The sequence below is a fragment of the Bos grunniens genome, chromosome 24 (genome assembly GCF_055505025.1).
Source record: "Bos grunniens cultivar Pamir isolate PY7600 chromosome 24, Bosgru_T2T1.0, whole genome shotgun sequence".
Lineage (NCBI taxonomy): Eukaryota > Metazoa > Chordata > Mammalia > Artiodactyla > Bovidae > Bos > Bos grunniens.
Genome location: NC_141188.1, coordinates 61,958,398 through 61,973,631, shown reverse-complemented (window position 1 = coordinate 61,973,631; position 15,234 = coordinate 61,958,398). Strand labels below are relative to the sequence as shown.

At 46.7% G+C, this 15,234-nt stretch overlaps 1 protein-coding gene across 7 annotated transcripts in view; it reads left to right on the top strand.

The window, feature by feature from the left end:
• RNF152 (ring finger protein 152) overlaps nucleotides 1-15,234 on the top strand; it is a 122,569-nt gene that overhangs the window by 82,148 nt on the left and 25,187 nt on the right. The gene's annotated exons all lie outside the window — the stretch shown is intronic.

The following is a 15,234-nucleotide window of genomic DNA, read 5'->3' as shown; positions in this document are numbered from 1 at the left end:
ATGGGACAGAGAGAGACTTGGGACAAAGTCAACGGGAACCTGTTTTTCCTGCCGTCTCCTCGGACTTTAGTTGGCTGATGTAACAGAAGCCCCGAAGCAGTTTTTCAGTCAAGTGTCTAGGGTGTGCTGGATGCTGGGGTACCAAGTGAGATGTACAGGGAACTCGTGTTCTGGGGGCTTAGACTCCATGCAAAACCGAATAAATCGCTTACATAAAGTGTTAGAAAGTGGTACCTGTCTGGGGAAAAATAACCAAAGAGGGGGAGAGGGGATGCTGGGAGCGTTGGAATCTGTGCACAGGCCGGCAGAGAGGCTGTCTAAGAAGGGGGCTGAGCACAGACCTGCCGGAGCCCAGGCGGGAAGACACACGTGCATCTAGGGAAGTCTACGCAGAGGGCAGGGTCACCGGGACGGAAGGAGCAGGGTGGGTGGGGTCCCTGGTGCACGATGGGGTCAGAGGCAGGGCCGGGACGGAGGGAGCAGGGTGGGTGGGGCGGGGGTGGTCCCTGGCGTACGATGGGGTCGGACAGCAGGCGTCCTGCGGGCCCTGCAAGGGCTTGGGTTTTACTTTTCACACGAGTGGCCCTTGTGGGGCTTCTGGAAGGTGATTATTGCAGCTTCCTCTGACTTTTTAAATTTTTATTTATTTATTTTTGGCTGGATCTTCTTTTCTCTGCTGCAGAGGGTGGATCTATGCTCTTGTCGAGGAGCTCGGGCTCCAGAGCGTTCAGGCTTCTGTGGTTGCGGTGCATGGGCTCGGTGATTGCAGTTCCCAGACTCTGGAGCACAGGCTTAATAGTTGTGGCGCCTGGGCTTAGTTGCTCCAAGGCATGTGGGATCTTCCCTGACTAGGGATTGAACCTGTGTCTCCTGCATCGGCAGGCAGACACTGAGCCACCGGGGAAGCCCTTGCTCTGACTTTTGTTGTCATGCCCTGTGGGCTTTGCTGGTGGGTCAGATGGTAAAGAATCCACCTGCAACTCAGGAGACCCAGGTTTGATCCCTGAGTGGGGAAGATCCCCTGAAGAAGGGCATGGAAACCCACTCCAGTCTTCTTGCCTGGAGAATCCTATGGACAGAGGAGCCTAGCGGGCTACAGCCGGTGGGGCTGCAAAGAGTGGAACACGACTAAGCAGCTAACACAACCGAGCGGCTAACATTCCTCTGGATGCGATACTGGGAGCAGGCAGCAGGAGTGAAGAAGGGGACAGGGCCAGAGAGACAGGACCAATGTGCCAGGTGAGAGGGGTGGGAGCTTGGACCAAGGTGGGGTCAGTGGAGCAGAGAGTAGATTTAGGACCTTCTTAAAAAGATGAAGCTGAGGGGGGTAGATGGAATATGAGGTGTGTCTGAGAGAGGTGACCCAGAGGATGCTGAGGGGTTTGGCTTGAGCTGCTGGAAGGATGGAGCTGTTCTGGGGACGCAGAGTCAGTAACTGAAATGGGGAGGATTGTGGGGAGAGCAGGTCTGTGGGTGGCTGGGGGCGGGGGCAAGAATTCCATTCCATGAGAAGTCTATGAGAAACCCCAGTGGTGAAGTCAGATGTGACTGTTGTCCATGTTTGAATGGCAGTTTTTCGTTTCAAATTATATCACCCTGCTGGCTGGCTTCCTCTGAGGTATGTTTTAGAAAAAGAAATGTTTACACCGTGGCTGTTGTGATTTCGAGAGTAAGCCTCAAGGCAGAATATGCAATGCCGGTATTTTCCGTTGATGCAAAACCATCTTTGCGTCGTTAACAGATTCAGGACACTTGTAGGAATTTGTTCTGAGCCAAGAGACTTTGGGCACTTTTAGCAGCTTGACTATAACGACACCAAACCTTTTTAGAGCAACGCTGCATGTTATGCCATCAAGCAGAGGGTTTCAGGCCAGCCACAAAAGCAGACCTTCTGCAAATGGAAAGCATTCTTTTAGCGAAGCCGGTTTGCTGGTGTGTTAGAGGTTTTGCTGCCCTGTGAGGTGTGTTTTTTCTCTTTTGTGCTATTCTGTTACGTCTTCCTTGTGCCCTCCCACTCACTTCTTTCTATTTATTTCTGAAAGTTCTGTTTTCTTGTTGGCAATGTCACCGTTACTCCTAAAGTGAAGTTAGACGATGCGTCAGGGAGAAGCGCCAGTGTTTCTCGAGCAGCTGTTACAGGCTGCCCAGCGGGTACCTTCCTAACCCGTTCAATCCTCAGAGCAACATTCTGAGATAGGTGTAGGTGTTTTTGCTTATCAGACGTCTGAAATCAGTGAGGGCGAATGACTTGCAGGAGGCCTGAAACTGATTAGCCGCCAAAGTTGAGTTTCCGATTCTGAACAGTGAATTTCCAAGGTGCAGGGGCCCCGGCTCGGGCCAAGCTGAGTCCTTTCTTTGGACAGTTCAGTGCTCCTGGATGTCAGTGCACCGCTTTGTCTGCCTTCCTACTGATGAGGTGATGTTATGAGTCCTTGGGGCTTCCATTCCAGCAAACGTCGTGTAAGGAAAGACGTGGGAGAACGTGGCGGGCAGGGGAAGGCTGTGCTCCGAGAGGGTGCATGTGTTCTGGGACCACCTTTCACCCCACCTCAACCTCTCGGCCGAAGAGTTGTCCAGCCAAGGAGATGGTGAAAAGGCTCTTTGCAGTAGGAACAGCACCAAGCGAGGCCTGAGGTTGGGCTGAGACTGGATTCGATGAGATCGTGTGGGCATAGCGGTGGGAGAGGCGGAGAAGACTGACCCTTGTGCCTTGGTTGTTTCGGTTTTCCGTGCGAAGTGGAAAGTGTCGCCACTTTTCAAGATAGTCTTCGGGGATTTTAAAAAAAAAGGCTTAGGAAAAAGCCCACGTTGAGCCAACGTTGCTGGACTGAGAATTATAAAGTGCGCATTGGCTAAATTTTTTGAGCAGGCTTTCAAGGCTAAACGGGCTACCCTGGTGGCTCAGATGGTAAAGAATCAGCCTTTAATTCAGGAGACCCCAGTTTGATTCCTGGGTTGGGAAGATTCCCTGGAGAAGGGAATGGCTACCCATTTCCGTGGGGTTGCAAACACTTGGACATGACTCAGTGACTAACACTTTGCACTTTTCATGGGACTAGACAACCATGGTCAGGTTCACCATATGCAGAGATTATTAGGAGATGGTTTTAATTGGGAAGACTGTCAGCCCAGCTGCCTCTGCCTCTGCAGTAGGAAGCCAGTGTCTCGAAGAGTAGGGTGTGTGAGTGCTTGGAGGGTAGTCACCCAAACGGGGCAGTGCGGCAAGTACAGATAAATGTATCTACCCACGTAAGGTGAGCTGATAGAAAAGCTGTCGGAACCTGTTGTAAGGGAAGAAAACTTTTTGACGATAAATGTTAAATTTCAGCACCTAATTAGATGAAAGGTTGATGTTTTCTAGCACAGACGCTCCCAGGTGGCTGGTTTGAGTGGCGGCTTGAAGGGCACGCTCTGTATGCCCCGCTGGCATGGGGCTGGCGTGTGGGCTTGGCAAGATAGCTGGCACCCTGAGCTGACTTCATTGTTCACCGAGTTTTATCTCACATCCCTAGCATTTCCCTTCCTCCACAGCACGGCCAGAGCTGTCACCCCTGTAAATGAACAAGAAAATCTTCTTAACCCAGCCTCTCTCCTGGCATAAAAATCCTACAGTGTCACCAGCATCGTTCTGCCCTCAGATCCACTTCTGGCCCCTGGGAGGAATAGAGAAAATGAATGAAATAGGCCCTTTGTTACTTGCCCTGCATAAATTGTTCATCACTAGGGTGAGTAGGTGAATAAAATACCTTTTTGCAAGGCCATTGTGAATATCTAAAGTGGTCATCAGTGCTTTAAAAACTAGGATAACATGCATTTTGCAGATTCCTTTGAGAGAACAAGTTCCACTGCATCTTACTGCTCTCCTTGGAGGTAAAAGTTTTAAGCACAAACGACCCACAGACCCATGCTTTCAATACGCCTTAAAAATATGTATATATATTATTGGAGCTGCTTTATTCCTCTAACTCCTCATCACCCTCCAGAGTCACTGGGTAGATGCGAGATGAGTACTTTGGTAGACTGTGTGTGCTGGGAGTGTAGGAAAGGGAGCTTCCCTTCCAGGTAAAACGTTCTGCTGTGAACACAGCAGACCCAAACAGGCTTCTGACACTGAATAGCAGAACGAGTGCACAGAGCCCACCAGCGCAGGTGTGGCTCATCACGCCAGGCTGTGCCGACCACCGGCCTTTGCCATGTGAAGGGGGGCATTACGGGGTCATTTTTATTATTTCCAGCGTTCTGTTCCTGATAACTCTTTGAATTATTTGGGATTTTATAGAAGACATTTGCTCATGAATTTGACTTTGGCTCTCATACAAAATGATAACCTGATCTGTGCTCTGTAGAGTCTTACTGGAATACCATCAGGGCTTTTTATACCAGAGCGCCATTCCTAAGGGAAGTTGATATCTAATTTGGGGAGGCTTGACTTGAGAAACCAATAGAAATGGCTAGAAAAAACACTGGGAACCTAAGTCATTTCTAGCCGGAGCTGGTTTTTCTGTGGGAGTGTGCGTGAGTCCTAAAGAAAATAGTCTTACCAATCGCTCAGAAGTGGTTATCCACATTCCCCTGGTACAAGCCCGCGTGAGCCATTCTATCAGCCTCTCCGGAGCTGGTCGGCCGGCACCTAGCCAGGTCTGAGCTTTACGATGCAGGACACTTGGGAGGAAACCCCACCTAACCCTCTCCCGTTCTGAGGAGTCGGGTGGCTGTGCCTGATGGATGTTCAGGACGCCCGTTCGGGTCTGTCCAGAGCCTATGAGGAAACCAAGTGACTGGGTGGCGGTCGCCCTGGAAGGCACTCCGTAGTCGCGCGTTTAACCTTTGGCCACGAAGGAAGGGTCTGCCAGAGAGGAGCTGCCTGTGGGCCCTAATTTTTATGGAAACAAGTCTCCGGGGAAACAGCCCTGTGACTTGGCCTGAGTCTGACAGCTGCCAGGCTTATTAACAAAATGACAGCAGAGAAGCAGCGGGCGGCTGGGAACATGAGAGGCTGCGCTCTGCTTCCACATCGTGCGCGCGGTCAGCCGTCAGTTAACAGAACTTCGCTGCGAGTCAGAGAGCTGGGCCGCAAGAGGTCTTTCAGGAAATGTTCATAATGTGGAATTATTCTGATCCTTATTGTGTCGGCTGAAGAAGGAACAATGGCTTGTTCATAACACATTGTTCAATAGGAAGAAATGTAGTGATGGGAATTGCTGGGTAAGTAAATAGCAGGGTGACTATGACAAGATTTGTGGTAAAAATAAATGCGAATCCTTAAAAAAAATAACTGAGTTGAGTTTTATGATTTGCTGTTATTGTCCTTGTTCTGACTTTAAAATAATACCTTCCAGTGTAGCCCTTGGGCCAAATCCTGCCTGACTCCTGTTTCTATAAATAAAGTTTTATTAGAACACAGGCACCGTGTTGTATATGGCTGCTTATTGTATATGGCTGCTTCCTGCTACAGCGGCAGAGCTGAATAGTTGCAACAGACACAGTAAGATCCACAGGACCTAAAGAATTTACCATCTCTCCCTGTACAGAAAAAAGTATGTTCATTTCTATTCTAGAATATAGCCACTCAAAACAGCCTTGGTGATTCATTGGCACATTGAAGTCTGAGAAGCAATGGCCTAGGGCATTCTTTATCGGGGCTTCAGTGATCAGACTCCGTGAAGTTATAGACACAGTTCTGTTTGTGTGCTTATGTGTATTTTTCTGCACCTCTACCTTCTCAGACATGGAGGGATATGTACCCTTCCTCACTTTTTCAAAACCATCTGTAACCCTCCAAAATTGAGAATCATTAGGCTAGAAAAGGGAGGCCTTGACTCAGAATTCATGGATTCATGTTTGCAGTGATGGAAACAAAGATCTTACTACTTCACACTAAGAAAATTCAGGCGCAGCTGGTGCTTCTTTGTTTATTTATTCTTCAGTAAAGATGGAAGGTTTGCAGCCCAGCCTAGTTCTGGGCTATGACACTGTGTAACTGTTATTAATGGGTAAGGGATTATTTCATGGATATTGGTTCCTTGAGCCCTAATAGCTATTGTCGTATCACATTGTGGTTCTGAAGATATTTATTACCTGACTCTCCCACCTTGGAAAAATGAAAACTCTAAGGGCCAAAATTATAGGCCTTAGTAGTGACTTTTTATGGATACCCACTAGAAATCACTGCTAGTTAGCCTGACAATGTTATTAAACATCCATCATGTAGAGAACCCTGTAGGAATTTCTAAAAGGCAGAAGATGGAATCTAAAATGGACTGAGGCTGACTGCTGATCGCCTTTCCTGTGAATGGCTGCTTCTCCTGTCTTCCTCACCCGTAATCAGACTCCTGCAGTAGGTATTAGGGCCAGAAGACTTACAGGTCATCTCAAGGTTACCTGGACAGACACATGCTTCCGGGGATACAAGCTGTGCAGATCAGTAGAGGGAGGAATAACAGTGATTTAGAAAATGGGGTGTCAGAGGTAGAAGAAGAAAAGAAGCTCAGAACTGTCGAGGAGCACTGACCTTGGATCCAAAATATCACCCTCACAAACCAGAAAGATACTTTGCTTCACAATTGAATTTTTTTTTTTTATCCATTAGAGATTAATGTAGGTTAAGTGTTAGGCACTCAGTCGTGTCTGACTCTTTGCTACCACAGGGACTGTAGCCCGCCAGGCTCCTCTGTCCGTGAAGTTCTCCAGGCAAGAATACTAGACTGGGTAGCCATTCCCTTCTTCAGGGGAATCCTCCTGACCCAGGGATCGAGCCTGGGTCTCCTGCATTGCAGGCAGATTCTTTACCTTCTGAGCCACCAGGGAAGCCCCTAATGTAGGTTTAAGGTGGATTACAATTAAGAATTTAAATACTTTTTGGTGCTGATTTTCAACGAGGGTTGAAGCAAACAGGTAGCTGAGATGCTGGATTCTGGGAGCTGAAATGGAGTTGTGTTCAGTGCAAGCCTGGCTCTTGGGCTGCCTGGGACCCAGGGACTCTGAAAGTTCGCCTGTGAAGTCAAGGAGTTAGAAGCAGGAGCTCCTATGCCTAGGAGCAAGACCAAGGCCGACTCATCAGGTGGAACTAGGCGGCTCCAGACCCCAGAGTGTGAGGCTGTGGAAGAGGGGGAGCTGTGAGGGATGGACCCCATTTTGCAGGCTCAGGTCCTCAGGGTTGTGGGCTACAGAGAAAAGACAGACCAGTTCAGGCTGCAGGGTTCCAGGAGGCTTGACTGATGCTGAGGATTTTCTGCTTCATAGGAGCAAAACTCTGAACATTCCAGGAGAGCGCCGAGGTTACATGTATTTTCTAGGTGTGTCTACTTACAGGCCCCAGAGCAGAGATATCCAGTGGCATGAGCACACCTATTAGCCAAGTCTTGGTTTCTAAACGCCATTCTGGGCCTGGGGGAGGGGAAATATAAGATGAGCCTAAAACACCTTTTTGTGCCAGAAAGTAAGAAGTGCTCAAAGAATGGTGGGGTCATTTCAGAAGGACATAGCAGTCAGGTTGAAGAAGCTCCCAGTAGCCCAACCTGGGTCGTTTTCAGCATCAAAATAAATATAGCAGTAATGAATCACAATTCATTGAGTAATATAAAGTCGGTGAATCCATACTAGTATGAATAAAATAAATAAGGAAAATAAGACATTCTATCAAAGATAGATAATACTAATAAATGTAGAATAAAAGGTAGAATTAACAATCATTGGTAATCATCATGTAATGGTTAATTCAGGAAAGAAATGTTAAAAAACAAAATCAGAGAGTTAAAGCTTGATAAGGAATAGGATTTACATAGCTTCAGGCTATCTCTCCACAAAATACTTGTTAAATACAAAAGGAGGGATTAAAGAGGAACTTTACTTTGGAGAAATCTTGGAGACCTGAGTGATCAAGTAGCTATAATACAATCACGTGCTAAGATAGAAGGGGAAGATGATAGCATTGCTTCTGTAATATCTCCCCTCTCCCCACCAAAAATGTATAACCTGAATCTCTTCCTGAGAAAACATCAGACAAACTCCCAGGTGGGCCCCAGTGATACAGAACCCGCTGGCCAGTGCAGGAGACATAGGAGACACGGGTTCGAGCCTTAGGTCAGGAAGATTCCCTGGAGAAGGACATGGCAACCACTCCAGTATTCTGGCCTGGAAAATCCCATGGACAGAGGAGCCTGGTGGGCTACAGTCCATGGGTCTCAAAGAATCGGACACAACTTTTGTGTTGTGCTCCAAAATATAATTGATGGTGATCTTCAGATTGTCAAGGTTATAAAGGAAAGGGAAGACTGAAGACCTCTTCCAGATGGGAGAAAAATAAAGAAACATGGCAAGTAAATACAGCCTGTGACTCTGGGTCCTACCCTTGTGTATTAGGACATTTGATTAAATGTGCGTGTGGTCTGTGGTAGCGTATCAGTGTAAATTTCCTCATGTCAGTGGTCCTACTGCAGTGAATTAGGAAACACGTTGAGTACACGAGGGTCATGGGACCTCTGGCATGAAACTTGCAAGTGATTTAGGGGAGGGGGAAGTTATTTGGTATTCTGCAACAAGGTGGATAATCATTATGTTTATTGAAGTTGTGTAAGATGGCAAAGGTCAGCTTGGATTGCAGATGGGTGAAGAGGTTGAAGGTGAACTGGCAGCTTGTATTGTCTTTATCCAGAGAAGGTGATGGCAACCCACTCCAGTACTCTTGCCTGGAAAACTCCATGGACTGAGGAGCCTGGTAGGCTGCAGTCCATGGGGTCGCTAAGAGTCAGACACGACCGAGCAACTTCACTTTCCCTTTTCACTTTCATGCATTGGAGAAGGAAATGGCAACCTACTCCAGTGCTCTTGCCTGGAGAATCCCAGGGTTAGGGTGCCGTCTATGGGGTCGCACAGAGTCAGACACGACTGAAGTGACTTAGCAGCAGCAGCAGCAGCAGCAGCAGTTGTCTTTATCACAAAGGCATATTCCAGTGGGGACAAGAACGAAAGAGTAAATGGGAAAAATTGTCAGTGGAGGATCAAGGAGCATCAACCTATAAAAGGCTCTAACACGGCAAGTGTCCTCCAGGAGGGAGTCGTTGGGAGGCGAAGAGTTGAGACACGAGGAAAGGGTGGGTTAAGACGCTGATGGATCTGGATGTGGAGTGAGAGCAGGGGCCTCGGGGGGCTTTGAACAGAGTCTGGGCGCCAGTCTGCATGTTGCCCTCCCTGCACCCTCCAGGGCCGGCCTCGTCGGTGGTGGCTCTTCCAGCTCGTGCTTTCCGCGGTGGTACAGCCGTCGGGGACGCTCTCTGGCTGTGCGTAGATGCTCTGCAGCCAGGTTGGACAGGAGAAGTGGTTGGCCGGGCACTTCAGAAGGATTACAGCAGTTTATTCTGGAAAGAGAGGTTGGTTTAAGCTCACTCTGAGATATGTTTCATTTAATCTCAGTTCTCTGAGGTTCATTTCTGTTAATGCTAATGAAAATCTGGCTGGCTCCAAGTACAGGCTGAAATGGGGGGATTTAAGTGTTACTCCTCTGCCTTTGGTTAGGGGGCTGATCTTTAGAGTCCTTTTGGTGATTGCTGCTCCGGACCCTTGAACATGCTGAGTAAGTGAAAAGCCAGACGAGGCTGAAATGGACGGTATAGGATTGTTTGTATTTCATGTTAACTTAATTTGCTGAAGATATAGATGCCTGGCGTGTGCTTAAATGCTGTGGTCTATGCATGAAGAACATGCACCTCCTGCTCTAGAGGCCCCAGAGTTTGGGGAAGAGTTGTGAGTGAACATGTAGTTTTAATGCTTCACGGGAAGGATCTTACTAGGTGCTGACAAAGAGCTGAGGGGCTGAGGAGGAGAGAGCCTCCAATTTTGCAGAGGTTGTGAAGGGACACCTTCAAGGCAGGAGGACCATCCTGTATGTTTCCTCAGAGAGGCACAGAGGTGGGAACCAGGAGTTGGAGGGCGTCCCGGAGCCTGGGGATGGGGGGAGATGTGATTAACGCGCCTGCATGGAAGGACCCTGCGGGCCAGCCCTGAGGAGTCTGGAGGGAAAGAGTGCATTTGGGCGCTGTGAGCTAGGAGCTGCTCTAGACCCTTTGCCTGGCAAAATAGAAGCTTAATCGAGACAGGCACCACGTTCAGTGGGTGAGTTTGCTCTGGATGCCGCAGTGAGAAGCACAGATTGAAATTTATTTTCTCACAGTTCGGGAGGCCAAGTCAAGGTGTCCACAGGGTGGGTTGCTTCGGAGGATTCTCTCCTTGGCTTGTAGATGACCGTCTTTCCCCTGTGTTTTCACGTGGTCTCCAAAATACCTGCCCGTCCCCAATTCCCCCGTCTTATAAGGGCATCGTCACCCTGGATTAGGGCCACCCTAGTGGGCTCATTTTACCTGAATCACCTCTTTGAAGACTCTCTGAATACAGCCACACTCTGAGGTGCTGAGGGTCAAGACTTGAATGTTTGAATCTTAGTAGAGTTCAGTCAGGGAGTTTTATTTTTGTGGATCACCATGCTAATTTCTAAAGGGTGATTGGCAGTTTTTCTAGAAGTGTGAGAGACTTGCTGTAGCTGTATCGAGGCTTCCTCTCACCTATAATCTTAGACATAAAAGGACCAACTAAACAGGTGGAATGGGACGAGTTTAAGGCTTCACCACCTTTGCAGCATCGTGACACTTCAACCCAGCATGTGTCAGGACATGCTCCCGCAAAATCACACTCACCACACTCAAGGAATTCTCCATTAATTTGGTAATGTCATTAAATATACAGTCCATATTCAACAATATCCTTTATCACCATAGCATTCCCCCCCACACCCACCTCAATCCTGGGTCACACCTGAGTTCAGGCATCGTATTTAATTACGCATCTTCTTAGTCTCTTGTAATCTGTTACAGAATGGTCTCCTTGCCCCCTCCCCCCCTTTTTCTGCCTTTCCACGGCATTGACCGTTCTGAGGAGCCCATACCAGCCCTACATATCTTGCACCCTTGTGGTGAAATCAAGATGACATTTTGATTCAGTTCAGTTCAGTCGTTCAGTTGTGTCCAACTCTTTGTGACCCCATGGACTGTAACACGCCAGGCCTCCCTGTCCATCAAGACCCTGACGCGGGATTGAAGGCGGGAGGAGAAGGGTACGACAGAGGATGAGATGGTTGGATGGCATCACCGACTCAATGGACATGAGTTTGAGTGAACTCTGGGAGTTGGTGACATTTTGATATTAACGATATTCCGTTGCGTCACCACTGAAGGACGGTGACACGTGTGGTGAATTAGATCTTTGGTTAAAGGTGCTGTCTGCCCAATCTGTGCATCGTAAGGATGACTTTTTACCATTTAATAAGCAATCCGAGCACTGATTCTTTGAGGCAAGTAAATACCCTGTCTTTGAAAAACCTTCCCCCCAGTGATTTTAGTATCTGTTGATGGACTTTGGCTAAATCAGTCACTGTGCTGGAGATGGGAAAATGTTGTTCTTTAGGTTTAATCGGTGGTTTTTTCATCTATAAACTAGCACTTGTTAGTTATAAAACAACACTCTTCCTCCCTAACTCCTCTTTCTGTTTTTTTTCCGTTTGAGTATCACTGTGGAGTCACGGATCGTTTTATAATCCAGTGTCTTGTAAACTGTTGCTTTGTCTTAGTCATCTTGGATGACTGGGTGGCGTGAACAGCAAATAATTATTTCCCCCAGTCTGGACGCAGGGAAGTTCAAGGTCAGTCTGGACGCAGGGAAGTTCAAGGTCAAGGGCTGGGCAGGTTCAGTTCCCGGTGAGTGCTCGCTTCCTGGTTCTCCGACGTCTGCTCTCTCACCGTCCGCGCTTTGTGGAGAGAACGCTCTACCATCTTCCTCTTCTTAGAAAGGACTGATCCCATCATGAGGGCTCCACCCTACTGCCTCATCTCAACCCAATTGCCCCCAGCAGCCCCACCTTCAAGCACCATCACCTTGGGCTTAGAGCTTCAGTTTCAGGGAGACACCAACATTCAGACGGTCGTTCTTCCCCATGTTCAGAGGTTGCCAGGTTTGCGGCAGTTTGAGCACCTTCAGGCTAACCCTTGTGGCTTCTGACACACCCCCATCACTCTTACTTGATGGCACTGTGGAATGATCCCGGCTCTCACTTTGTATTTTCTCTGCTCCGGACCTGAAATCAGCCATTTCCCAAGGATTTCAGGTTCTTTTTAGTGAGAAATAGTATTGAGAAACCAGGATCTAGTGTTGAAGCATGCTTATTGTTACTGGACTGTCATTGTTTCTAGACTTTTACAGTGGACAAAACTTAGAAATACATATATACTATTTTAAATTGTGATTGTATGCCTGTGGTTCCAGTTTGTATTCAGCACAACTGATTCCTTTTTACCTTCCCTGGTTTCAGTATTTTTTTTATATCCCCTTTTCCTACCGTGTGAAAACCTTCTTTCCTAACAACAGCAATATAATTGCTTATTTTAGCAGGTAGTATGTACAAAATAGTTTCAGAATTACTACTACACTGGCACCAATACCAACAACAAACCAATTAAGTAAGGTTCAAAATTGCTTGACAGGTATCATCATCATCATCATCATTATTACTAGTAAAGAATGCACCCGACTAAGAGTTGCCAGGCGTTTATGTTCAGTAGCTACTGAATGTAGCTGTGCTGTCCATCTGAGATCACTTCCCTTGTTTCTGTTTATACTTGATTTTAGGGTTGACTTTTACCCCCCGTCTTCTTTAATTATTTTGAGGGATGTGTAAAATGTTTACATGACCTAAGAGTCACAGCTGTACAAAAGATACACTGAGAGGCCGCAGCCCCGTATCCTTTCTCTCCATTGCCATCTGTCCACTTACTGATGACCATTTACGTTAATGAATTTATTCTTTTGTTTATTTGCATAGAAATAAGCAAATAAATAAGCAATAAAAAATATTTTTACTCTCCTTCTTGATCTTTCACCTTGCTGTCTTCTCGCCTCATCCAGAGCAGCTCATAGCATTTTTCCCCTTCTGCATGGCCACGTGGTACTCACTGGGGAACAGACACAATTAGTTTCCATGAATGGGGATTTGGATGACTTTCCCCAGCATACTGGTGCTGCAGATAATGATGAAAGGAAGGAACTACCATGTGAACATGTTATTTTGTATTTTGGAGGTATATTTTCAGACTGAATATTTAAAAGTAGAAATACTGGGTTGAAGGTAAAGTCATAAGTAGCTTTATAGAGAATGACACACTTCCCTCCTGATTTGTTCTCTCAAGAGCAGTGTTAAGGAGTGCCTGTTGGGGGTAGATGATTAGAGCCCTTTTTCAGGTAGAGTGAGGAGTTTTCAGTGGCTCTCGGCCCTTATTTGGCAACACAATCACCCAGGGAGCTTTTGCAGATATTTGCCTCAGAACCACATACCCCAGAAATTCATTTGTTCAGCCTCCGGTGGACATTATGAGGCGTAGATTTAAATTATTTTGTCGAAGTACAAGTTTAACGTCTAAGTTTAGTTACCAACATAGTAACTGTCTTCTTCAGTGAACTCACCATTCTCACTATTCTGGGAAGAGAAAATCAAACATACTGTTAATGGGTGAATCCAGTCATGTTCATGGTTTCGGAACTGCCTACACACACTGGTGACCATGTATCCTCAATTTTTCAAAAATGACCTGATTTCAATTAGGTTTCATTCATTCTCCAAGCATTTATTGAGCACTCACTGAATGCCAGCCGTTGCCGAGATACTAAGGAACGAATACAAGACAGGTCGTGTCTTAGGGCATTCATTCCAGTGGAGGAGAGGCCACTGAGCCCCTCACTTGGCCAAATACGGGCTGCGTGTAGGTTCTTGCCCTTGACGAGCTCCCTTTCCAGTGGGGCAGACACAAGTAAATGAAATATGATCATTATAAAAAGGGCTTCTTAGAGCACATGGCAGGAGCATCTAACCCAGGTGGAAAGATGGGGGGAGGCTTCTTGGAGTTGGTGGTGGGCATTTGGGCTGAGTGTTGCCCTACTGAAAGAGGGAGGGACAGCACCCCAAGCTAGGAGAATGATGTGTGTGCAAAAGCTCAGCAGTGAGAGAGGAATTAGCTTTTAGAGAAACGCAAGTGCCTCCGAGTGGCTGGAGCGTGGGCTTCAAGCCAGGCACGACAGAAAGAAGATTGTATACGTACCCACAGGCCGTATCATCTGCTCCCGTGCCTGGCGCATAGTGGGTGTTAAATAAGTCACTGGATGGCTGATCGCACGAATGAAGACTTGCTGATTTGTGGAACGGAGCAGTTTTGCATGAGTGTTTTGCTAACCACATTCAAGATGAACAGAGTTGGTGTTCCCAGTGTATTTGATACTTTATCTTATGAATAAAGTTGTTTTTTTTAATGCAGATGGCAATCAGATTTTGAAAGTAGCCATGATTGGAAAGGGTCACCTGGATGATGTATTGCCCTATTCTGGATTGATGGACAGAAAGAAAAATCTCTTCAAATTGTTTTCACAATGTTCCTGTCTCTTTATCTGCTTATTATAATCCAGCTTCGGGGATAGATGGCATTTTAAACATGCATAGTCCTTTTGGCCCCGAGAGCCCATCAGCTAAAGAAAAACAAACGGGCTAGACTCATAGACAGTGCTCGGGTTGAGTGGTGTCAGCTGTGGGATGGCTTCCTCAGGAAACCGTGTTGTGTGCGAGTCTGGATCTGCAGTCTCATTGACATTCCACTAGATTGGAAACGAGCAGTTGCAACAGTTCAAGCGAGCATCTGAAGGACAGGAGTTCTGGTGGAAGTTGGATTGAGTTTGCAGCTATAGCAGTGGGTCCCTGTGAATCACCTTACAGTTGAATTTCCTTAAGGCTTTGCTCCCTCTTCCCTCCTTTTGATGTAGGTTAAATTTGACCTTCTTTTAACTTACTCGGTGTTTTGAGAGCATTAGAGAATTATTTTCTGAAATAGACTGGCTGTCTCAATAAACCAATGTAATCTGATTCCCATGACCTACATCAGCTAATGGCCAGTGAGACGTCCATTTTCATTTAAATCTGTATTTGTTGTTTTATTCCTATTATTATGTCTCTATGAAAAATGTCATAATATGCATAAAGCAAGGAAACAGCTATTTTCTCTGTTGGTAAAAGTCATTGAGTTTACTAGAAGAAGCATAGAACCAGGAACAGAGGAAGCTGGCTGCCACTGTGTAACTGGCATAAAGATTTGAAATATGCTTAACCATTTCTTCTGCTTTGAAAGAGTATCTTGAATTAAGCAGATATAG